Below are 11092 nucleotides of genomic sequence, written 5' to 3' on the forward strand. Positions count from 1 at the left end.
TTTCCCAGCACTATTTGTTGAAGAAACTGTCCTTTCCCTGCTGTGTATTTTTGGCACCTTTGTTGAAAAGCAGTTGGCTGTAAGTGTGTGGGTTTATTTGGGGGCTGTTTATTCTATTCCATTGGTCTATTTGTCTGTTTTTATGCCAGTACATGCTGTTTTGGTTGCTATAGCTTTATAGTATATTTTGAAGTAAGAAGTGTGCCGCCTCCATTTTTGTTCTTCGTGTTCTAGATTGTTATAACTATACTCGGTATTTTGAGGTTCCATACAAATTTTGAGATTGTTTTTATTTCTGTGAAGAATGTCATTGGTATTTTGATAGGGATTGCATTGAATGTGTAGATTCTTTTGGGTAAAATGGAAATTTTGATATTAATTCTTTCAACACAGGAACACAGAATATCTTTCCATCTATTTGTGTCCTCTTTAATTTTTTCATCAATGTTTTATAGCTTTCATTGTAGAGCTCTTTCACCATCTTGGCTAAATTTACTTCTATGTATTTCATTTTTGTTAGCTATTGTTAATATGATTACTTTCTTGATTTATTATTTACCTATTTCCTTATTGGCATAGAGGAAGACTATTGATTTTCTATCCTGCTTCTTTACTGAATTCATTTATTAGTTCTAGTAACTTTTTGGTGTACTCTTTATCATTTCCATGATCATGACAGGATCATGTCATCTGCAAAAAGGGATAGTGTAACTTCCTCTTGTTCTATTTGGATGCCCTTTAGTGCTTTCTCTTGCCTTATTGCACAGGCTAGAATTTCTAGTATTTTGTTAAATAAAAGTGGGGAAAGTGGGCATCCTTGTCTTGTTCCAGATCTTAGATAAAAAGCCTCCAATTTTTGTCCATTCAGTATGATATTAGCTGTGGGTTTGTTGTGCATGACCTTTATTGTGTAGAGGTGTATTCCTTCTATACCTAATTTGTTGAACATTTTTATCATGAAGCAAAATGGGAGTTTATCAAATGCCTTTTTCTGTGTCTATTGAAATGATTATGTTTTTTTCCTTCATCCTTTTGATATGTTGTATCATGTTTATAGATTTGTGTATGTTGAACCATCCTTGCATCATTGAAATACTCAAAATTTAAACATATGATTCCAGTATGTTGTTTCTCCAAGGTGTTTGCATGCTGGGGTGGAAATCTCTTCTCCCACTTTGTCTCCTAACTTGGCATTGTCCACTTCAGTTACCCATACCCCTTCTCTCACTTAAACCTGTTTTGGGATAAAACTAGACATGGGTTATCTACAGTATACCAAAGTATATATCAATTATCAAACTCTTTCAGTGTGTAATAGCATCTTCAATGTTTGCTGAATGAAAGGCTTGTTATAAAGTTAAAGGAATTCCTTGTGTCAATAACCACATGAGAAAGTTGACTTCTTATTTCTCCTAATATTGTATATTTGCTTATTTACTCTCTGATATTGCTCCCACCACTGTGTACCTCTGCATAAAAAGAGTTCCCATGTAAGAAAAAGATGCATAAATCAAGTCTCCTCCTTGGTAAAATGAGAAGCTTAACTAAATGATTGTTGGTCAAATGTTCTTTAATTATTTGGTGTTAGTGCACAACAAATATCTCAATAATCCTGACATTTATCTTTACAATTTGTCAACATTGCTAGTACTTTTATGAAAAGAAAGCTGTCATTTTCTCATTCCATTGAACTAATTAGGCAAAAAAAAATAAGCTAACTTCATTCTGTTATCTCACAATTTCACATAATACACCGATATTTAAGTGATATTTTAAAGATTTTTTGAATTGTTAATGCTATTAAAAATACTAAAATTCTGGCCGACCCTGTGGCTCACTTGGGAGAGTGTGGTGCTGGGAGCACAGCAGTGCTGGGAGCGCAGGCCGTGGGTTCAGATCCTATATAGGGATGGCCAGTGCGCTCACTGGCTGAGCATGGTGCAGGCGACACCACGCCAAGGGTTGCGATCCCCTTATCGGTCACAAAAAAAAAAAAAAAAACTAAAATTCATATTAAATATATTTTTTGAAATCAAGCTCTGTGCTCAAAGTTCCTTTTGCAGTTATAAATGAATTTAATTTAAACTCTAATAGTCTTCAGTAAATGATTTATTATGGCATCAAATGCACAGTCTTTTCAATGGTGTGATGATTTTCCAGTTTATTCCTGCCTTTCGAAAAAGACATAAAAGCTTCGTTTATTTAAGACATCTTTTCACTGATAATTATTCAGTGTAGTACTCCCTAGTTATCCCTAATAGTTAATAAAGTGTTCTTATTTATCTGTACAGTTTTTTAAAAAATTTATGAATTCCAGGTCACTGCATTAATCATTTTTATAATAGAGACTGTCTTTTTAATTGATCATGCTTTGTAATATCAAGACAATGAACAGAGGATAGACAGATGGATAGATGGATGCATTTGTGTTAAGTATCTATTATATGTCAGTCACTTTTCTAGAATCTTTGAATATACAAGTGGACAAAACAAAGATCCTGCCTTTATGGAGCTTGATTCTAGCCAACTGAAAAAAGTTGAAGGAACTTAATAGTTCCCATATCCTTAAAAGTTCCCAGTATTGGGCCTGCCCTGTGGCTCACTCGGGAGAGTGCGGTGCTGGTAGCGCTGAGACCTCGGGTTCAGATCCTATATGGGGATGGCCTATGCACTCACTAGGTGAGCGTGGTGCGGACGACACCAAGCCAAGGGTTGCAATTCCCTTACCGTCAAAAAAAAAGTTCCCAGTATTAGTGACATAATAACTAGTAAATTATTATGTCATTTTAACCTATACAGTTTGAGGTTTACATTTCTTTACAACTCACTTAGCATGTATTAAGTCAATCTTCAAATTTCCATGATTATTAATGTTTTTTGTTCTGCTTATCAGTAGAAAATTTATTTTTTGTTTGTCTTGTAAGACAAATTTTTTTAGTTTATTTTCTCCCATTTAACACAATTATCTCATAATCCAATGTATATGTCTTACAGGAGTCCTTTCATGATCAAAGTTCCTGACATCTGTCTTAAATTATATCCATAACGAGTACGTGTTTCACGTATGTGTGTAGGCATACAGCATAGGCAAGAATGCAAGTAATATTTTAAAAATCCAACACTCTTATTTCAGGTATCCATAGTGTATGGCTTTTTAAGATTATGCCAGAGAATATTCACATTGCCAGCAATTTTGAGGAATTACATCTACAAAGTGACTATGAGGCAACATTTTATAGAGGATTGCCTAAGATATTTCATGGTTGAGATAATCGACCTCTTAGACATACTAAGTATGCATTTGTCTTTTTTCTCTAAGTTCCTTTCCTGAATTTTGTTTTAATTAGAATATCAGAAAATAATAATACTAATTCCACTTTCTGCAGAAATTCTTTCACTATATTCCATTTTGTTCTTAGACATTCAGCTTTAATAGAAAATCAATATGAGAATTTTAGATTGAAAAGTAGTGTTTTTCAGCATGTTGCACATCTGTGTAGTTCAAGACATTAGAATTTAGATAAGAACCCACATAATAAATTCCATTTTCAGTTGTGACGGGAAGAATTTCATCCATTCAGATAAATATATTTACTTTTTTTCATCAGATGGAGAATATTTATAATGATGCATGCTTCCATTTAAGCCTTAGTTGCCAGAAACTCCAGCACTAACTCTTTGTTTGAACAACAGTAATCACCAGAATCAGTCAACAGCTTCATCTATGTCTTATTTCTTTTAGTGCTTTATTTGTTAATTTTTCTTTTTTTTAAATTCATTTTAATGAAGTACAGTTGATTTATAATAAACAGCTCAATTAGAAAAAGTACAATTTGACAAATTTTGATGTATGTATATATTAGTGAAAACATCACCACAATCAAGATAAGGAACATATCCTTCATCCCAAAACAGTTTCTTTGTGCCCATTTTTCTGTCATTTTCTTCCTTCTTCTGCTCCTGGCCCCATGCCCCTATGTCATCCCCAGACCACCTCCCTTCTCCTTTATCCCCATGTAGATTAGTTTGCATTTTGTACAATTTAATATTAATAGAATCATACAGTAGATAATCATTTTTTTTGTCTGGACTCTTTCATTCTAAATAATGATTTTAAGATTCATCCTTGTTGTAGTATGTATCACCAATTAACTTCTTTTTATTGCTGAGTAAGTTTACACTGTATGGATATTCCATAGTTGCTTAACAATTAGCCTGTTGATGGATATTTAGGATGTTTCTCATTTTGTATTACAAATAAAATTGCTGTGAGCAGTCATATAAAAAATCTTTGTATGAACATATGCTTTTGTTCCTCTTGGTTTTATAGCTAGTGGATAAATGAGTGTATCATATAGTAGCTTTTCATTTAAATTTTGTAAATAGGATTTGAAAGAGGTTATACCACTTCATACTCTCACTAGTAGTTTATGAGAATCCCAGTTATACCATATTCTCATCAATATTTTGTTTGATCGGTCTTTTATTTTAGCCATCTTGATAAGCATGCATTGGTATTACACTGTGGTTTTATTAATTTTTATTTAATTAATGCCTAACAATATTGATTATCATTTCATGAACATATATGATGACCATATATCTTCTTGGGTGAAGGGCCTATTTAAACCTTTTCCACATTTATTAACTGTGTTGTTTTTATTGCTATTATTTAATTTTGAGTGATTTATATGGTGTGGTTAGAATACCTTTAGGAGTTATGTTATTTGAAAATAAGTTGACATACTCTGGCTCATCTTTTTGTTCTCTCAACAGTGTTTTTCATAGAGCAGAAGTTTTTAATTATAATAAATTCTGATTAATCAATTTATTCTTTTGTAAACTATTGGTGGGAATGCAACATGGTGCAGTTGCTATGAAAAGTAGTATGGAAGTTTCTTCAAAAATTAAAATTAGAACTAGCATGTGATACAGCAATCCCACTTTTTGGTACATATCCATAAGAACTGAAATCAGGATCTTGAAGGGATATTTGCTCCCATTTTAAATACAACATTTTTTCACAGTAGTCAAGATGTAGAAACAACCTAAATGATCATTGAAAGATGAATGTGTATAGAAAATGCAACATATGTTTATAAACAAATATTATCGAACCTTAAAAATAAAGGAAATTCTGCCATATGCAACAACTTGGATTAACCTTGAGGACATTATATTAAGTGAAATAGTGAAAATAGGCTGGTCACAGAAGGACAAATATTGAAGGATTCCACTGATATGATGTATCTAATATAGTCAAACACATAGAAGCAGAGATTAGACTGTTGGTTTTCGGTAGCTAGGGGGAAGGAAAAATGGGAGTTGATATTCAACTGGTATGAAGTTTCAGTTATGGAAGACATTAAGTTATAGAGATCTGCTATACAATATTGTGCCTATAATAAACAATACTGTATTGTACACTTAAAGTTTGTGAAGAGCGTAGATGCCCTGTCAAATGTGCTTGCCGCAATTTTTTAAAAAAGAAAGTAAAAGCCATAGAAAACCAACTGCACATTCTCAATCACAAGAAAATTTCTGAAACAAAATACATCAAAATGCTAAAATATTTATTTCTGTGTTGTAAAATCGAAACTTTTAAAATGAAAAATAAAAAGATTTTCTGGGAAAATTAATAACAGAATATGTGACAAGTTAGAATTTTAAATATAAATGTTATGTTGTCATGTTTCATAATACACAAGGACAAGGTTAACATTATTTTTGTATTCCTTGCTATTCAAATGGTTTTTGAAAATTTAGTTGCAAAACTTTTGTTAACAAAACATTTTTGCAAATTATTTCATCTTCCAAAGCCATGTAAAATACATGCCTGACATGTAACGAAATTATTCTGAGATTAAGCATGCTTTCTTGGAACAATGATGGCATTTTATACTATAAAATTTATTTTCTAAGTATTTATTAAATTTTCAACATATGATTCCTGAAATAATTTTTGTATTTCCAGTACCTTGATAAAGATAACACCACAGTGTGGCTTACTTTTAATTGTGTACCATGAAATATATTATAAAGGACTTTCTTTTCTTAAAATGGGTACTTTATAAAGTACAAATGACAACTCTCATGATGACAAAACATTAAAGGGAATACCACGTCTAAGAGCACCAAACAATTATGATAGATTTTCAGTGGAATGCCCAGAACATATAGACAAGTTATTTATTACTAGAAAGTCCAATTCTAATTCTTATAACATTTCAATAATAAAAAATGTCACTAACAATTAAGATGGAAACATATGCCACATTTTTGGATTTCAACATTAATAAAATATTCAGTGTAAATGTAACGTGGAAATTAAATGGGCACAAAACTAAGATATTACAGAAATTGCACTTCTTATGAAAATCTTCTAATTGAAATTAAATATTACACATTAAAATAATAATAACTAATATAAAAATAAGTAGCATTTACTACATACATTCTATTTGTCAGATTGCAGTAATATGTAGCAATTTTGGAACCTGAGGAATTAACACTCCACCTGATTTAGTGCTGAAGCAGCCATTTGGAGTTTCATATCCTGAAATATGCTCTTAAAGTTAGGCGCTGAGGATGTAACACATGAGTTTCTAGGCACTCAGAGCAGAGATAGTTGGAACCAAGACTCCTGTATAAATCTCGGTTATTATAAGAGTTTTACATCCATAAAAGGGGAATTATTAGAAAAACTGTTCACGTTTCCTGCAGTATAGTGAAATTATACACCGTCTATCTTGGCTTTCGATTGGAGATAAATAAAAATAAAAAACTCTTCCATATAGGAATATTGGAGCTGAATTTACACTTCCTATAAGTTGCTCAATGTAGAAGCCTGGAGATTACTAACATTTTTCATTATTAATGAGAGTTTTAGGGCCCAGATAGAATAGAGTATAAAAATCTCTATTTTTGGACACTCAAACCGTCTAAGCACATGAATACTCCACAGGGACAAATTTCAAAAAACCCATCATTATTACAGATGAAATAGAACTAAAAAATATTCACAAATTATATGAGGAAATAAACTGACTTGAGGCAGAGAAGGTAAACATAATAAATGAATTAGTACTTAAAGAATGGGAAGGAACATAACAATCTGAAAGAGACCATTGAACAATTTTTTTTTTAATGATTGAGAAAAAAATCATAAAAAAGTATAGGATAATATAAAAATTTCAGATTTGATAATTAAAAAGATGTATAACTTTTAGAAGTGCTAAATGTAAGCATAGGAAAATACTAATTATTATACTATTAATCAATGTATAGGTTAAACCAATGATTATAGACGTATCAATAAGAAAGTATCAGAAAAATAAATCTCAAATACTCTGCAGTATGTAGAGAGAGACAGAAAGAAAGAGCAGTCTTGGTTGTATTAGTTTCTGCTCTCCCTGTAATTGTGATGTTTCATAATTCTTTTAAAAAAGTACAGGCATACCTCAGAGAAACTGTGGATTTGGTTTTAGACCACCAATACAAAGCGACGATCACAATAAAGCAAGTCACACAAAGTTTTTGGTTTCCCAGTGTATATAAAAGATATGTTCACACTACACTGTAGTCTATTAAGTGTGCAATACCATTATGTCTAAACAATGTATCATTAATTTAAAAAAATTAAAAAATACTTTTTTGCTAAAAAATACTAATATTATCTGAGCCTTCAACGACTTGTTCGCTTTTTGCTGGTGAAGGGTATTGCATCTATACTGATGGCTGCTACTGATCAGGGTAATGGTAGCTGAAGGTCAGGGTGGCTGTGGCAATATCTTAAAATAAGACAGCATTAAAATTTGCCAGATTGATTGACTTTTCCTTTCATGAAAGGTTTATTTGTAGCATGTGATGCTATTTGATGGCATTTTACTCACAGTCAAACTTCTTTCAACATTGGAGTTAATCTTCCCAAACCCTGTTGCTGTTTTATCAACTGTTTATGTAATATTTTAAAAGTTTTGTCGTCACTTCAACAACGTTCATAGCATCTTTATCAGGAGTAGAATCTGTCTCAAAAAAACACTTCCTTTGTTCATCCATAAAAAGCAGTTCCTTATTTGCTAAAGTTTTATCATGAGATCATAGCAATTCGGTCACATCTTCAGGCTCCATTTCTAATCCTAGTTCTCTTAATATTTCCACCACATCTGCAGTTTCTTCACCCACTGAAATCTTGAAACCTTCAAAGTCATTCATGAGGGTTGGAATCAATTTCTTTCAACTTTTGTTAATGCTGATATTTTGACCTCCTCCCCCAAATTACAAATGTTCTTAATGGTATTTATAATGTTGAATCTTTTCCAGAAGGTTTTTAATTTACTTTTCCCAGATCCATCAGAGAAATCATTATCTAGAGCAGCTATAGCCTTACAAAATGTGTTTCTTAAACAAGGTTTGGAACTCAAAATTACTCCTTACTCCACGGGCTGCAGAATGGATGTTGTATTATCAGGTATAAAAACAACATGAATCTCCTTCTACATATTCATCAGAGTTTTGGGGTGACCAGGTGCATCATCACTGTGCAGTAATATTTAAAAAGAAATCTTTTTTCTGAACAGTGGGCTTATAGTTTTTTTTCCACAACTGGCTTAAAATAGTTTTGTTATTTTTTGCCTCAAGCATGGGCTTAAAATATTCAGTAAACCATGCTGTACACAAATATGCTGTCATCCAGGCTTTGTTGTTTCTTCTACAAAGCACAGAGTATATTAAGAATAATTACTAAAGGACCTAGAATCCCCAAAATGGTAAATTAGCTTTGACTTTAAAGTCAACAGTCCTATTAGCCCCTAACAAGAGAATCTGACTGTTTTTTGAAGGTTTGAAGCCAGGCAATGACTTCTCTCTAGCTATTAAAGTCCTGGATGGCATCTCCTCCAAATAGAAGCTGTTCTGTCTACATTGAAAATCTGTTTAGTGTAGACACCATCATTAATTGTCTTAGATAGACCTTATGAATAATTTGTTGCAGTTTCTATATCAGCACTTGCTTCTTCACCTTGCATTTTATGTTATGGAGCCGGTTTCTTTCCTTAAACCGCATGGACCAACCTCAACTAGCTTCAAACCTTTCTTCTGAAGCTTCCTTACCTCTCTCAGCCTTCCTAATATTGAGCCTACTTCTGTTGAATATACTTGATCTTAGCCAAAAGGCCGAGAAGCGATACTTCTGTTGAATATAACAAAATATACAGAACTGGGTAATTTGTAAGAAAATGAAATTTTTTATTTACAGTTTTGAAGGGAACACATCTGGTGAGGTGACTCTACAGCATTGCAGGGTGTCACATGGTGAGAATGAACGAGCAACAAGAGACTAACCTCTCATGTGCTCTTCTTGTAAAGCCCTCAGAACCATCCCCAACCACCATTATTAATCCATTCATTAGGGCATGGTCGTAAGAATCTAATCACCTCTTCAAGGCCCCACCTTTCAACTATCATAATAAGATTACCCACCCTCAACAGTCACAGTGGGAATTAAGCTTCTAACATGTGAACTTTGGAGACACAACTCAAGCTATCCACAGCATTCCACCCCTGGCCCCCAAAGTTCATATTTTTCTCACAGGTAGATACATTCATTCCTTCCCCAAAGTCTTAACTTTGTCTCACCTCGAAAATCCAAGATTTAAACTTGTTTCAACTCAAAAAATCCAAGGTTCAGAGTCTCATCTGTGAAATTAAAACAAGTAATCTTCTGCCAAGATACAAAGGTGAAACAAGCATAGGGTAGGGTACATATTCCTATTCAAACAGGGAGACATAGGCCAAAAGAAAGGGGTAACAAGTCCCAGACAAATCTGAAACCCAGCAGGGAAGGCAGTAAATCTTACAACTGGCAAATCATGTACCTTGACTCCATGTTCAACATCCTCTCCATGCTGGTGTGGGGGTTGAATCCCCAAGTCCTCAGGCAGCTCCACTGCTATGGCTTTCCTGGTCTGAGGACATGCTTCAGTTTTCGTGTGCTGGCATTGCACACTGGTAGCTTCACAATCCTGGAGTCTCCATGGTAGTTTCTTTTCCACAGCTCCACTAGGCATGGCATTGATGGGGTTTCTCTGTTACTACTCTGACCCCATGTTTCCACTCAGTATTGCTGTAGTGCAAGCTCTGTGTGGTGAATCTGCTCCTGGGCCCCCAGGCTTTTCCATATATCCTTTAAAATTAGGGTAAAGGCTCCCAAGCCTTCAGAACTCTGGCATTCTTTGTGCCTGCAGACCTAACACCACATGAACACCACCAAGGCTCCTGTCTTGTATTTTCCAAAGCTGTGGGTCTAGCCATACTTGGGGCCAATTTAACCATGGCTGTAGTAGCCAAAGCAGCTGGGGTGCTGGTGCTGGAATCCACTTCCCGAGGTGGTCCTGGGCAACCAGCCTCAAGACCTGTTCCCCAAGACCAATCTATCTCCCTAGGCCTTTGGGCGTGAAATGCAAGGACTGACCCCAGAGCCTTCTGCAATGCCTTCAGGGCCTTTCCCCTTTCTCTTGATAATCGCTTTTGTACTAATCTTAGCACCATTGCATTTTTCTTCTGAAAATGTTCTCTGCTTCTCTATCACATGGCTAGGCTGCATATTTTCCAAATCTTTATGCTCTGCTTCCTCTAAAAATTTTGTCTTTATGTCTTGCCTTTGCTATCATAGCACAATGTAGGTTGTTACAGGTAGCCATGAAGCTTATCACTTTGCTGCTAAAAACTTTCTTCCACCAAATACCCTGGGCCACACCTTGAAGTTCCACATTCCATAAAGATTTTGGGCATGAACAGAATGCAGCCAAGTTCCTTGCCAGTTCATACAAGGGTGATCTTTGTCCCAGTTTCTAAAATGCTCTTTCTTATTTTTATCTAAGAACTCCTTAGAATGGCCTTTACAATACATATTTCTATAAGCATTCTGGTCACCACCATTAAACCAATCTCTAAAATTTTCTCCGGTTTTCTTGTCTTCTGAACTTTCACCAGCAGCTAGGGTTTTTCTAGTTTGCTCCTTCAAATTCTTCCAGCCTCTCCTCAACACCCAGTACCAAAGCCGTTTCCACATTTTCATGTATTTGTCATAAGC

This window comes from Cynocephalus volans, chromosome 15 (assembly GCF_027409185.1).
Source record: "Cynocephalus volans isolate mCynVol1 chromosome 15, mCynVol1.pri, whole genome shotgun sequence".
Classification (NCBI taxonomy): Eukaryota; Metazoa; Chordata; class Mammalia; order Dermoptera; family Cynocephalidae; genus Cynocephalus; species Cynocephalus volans.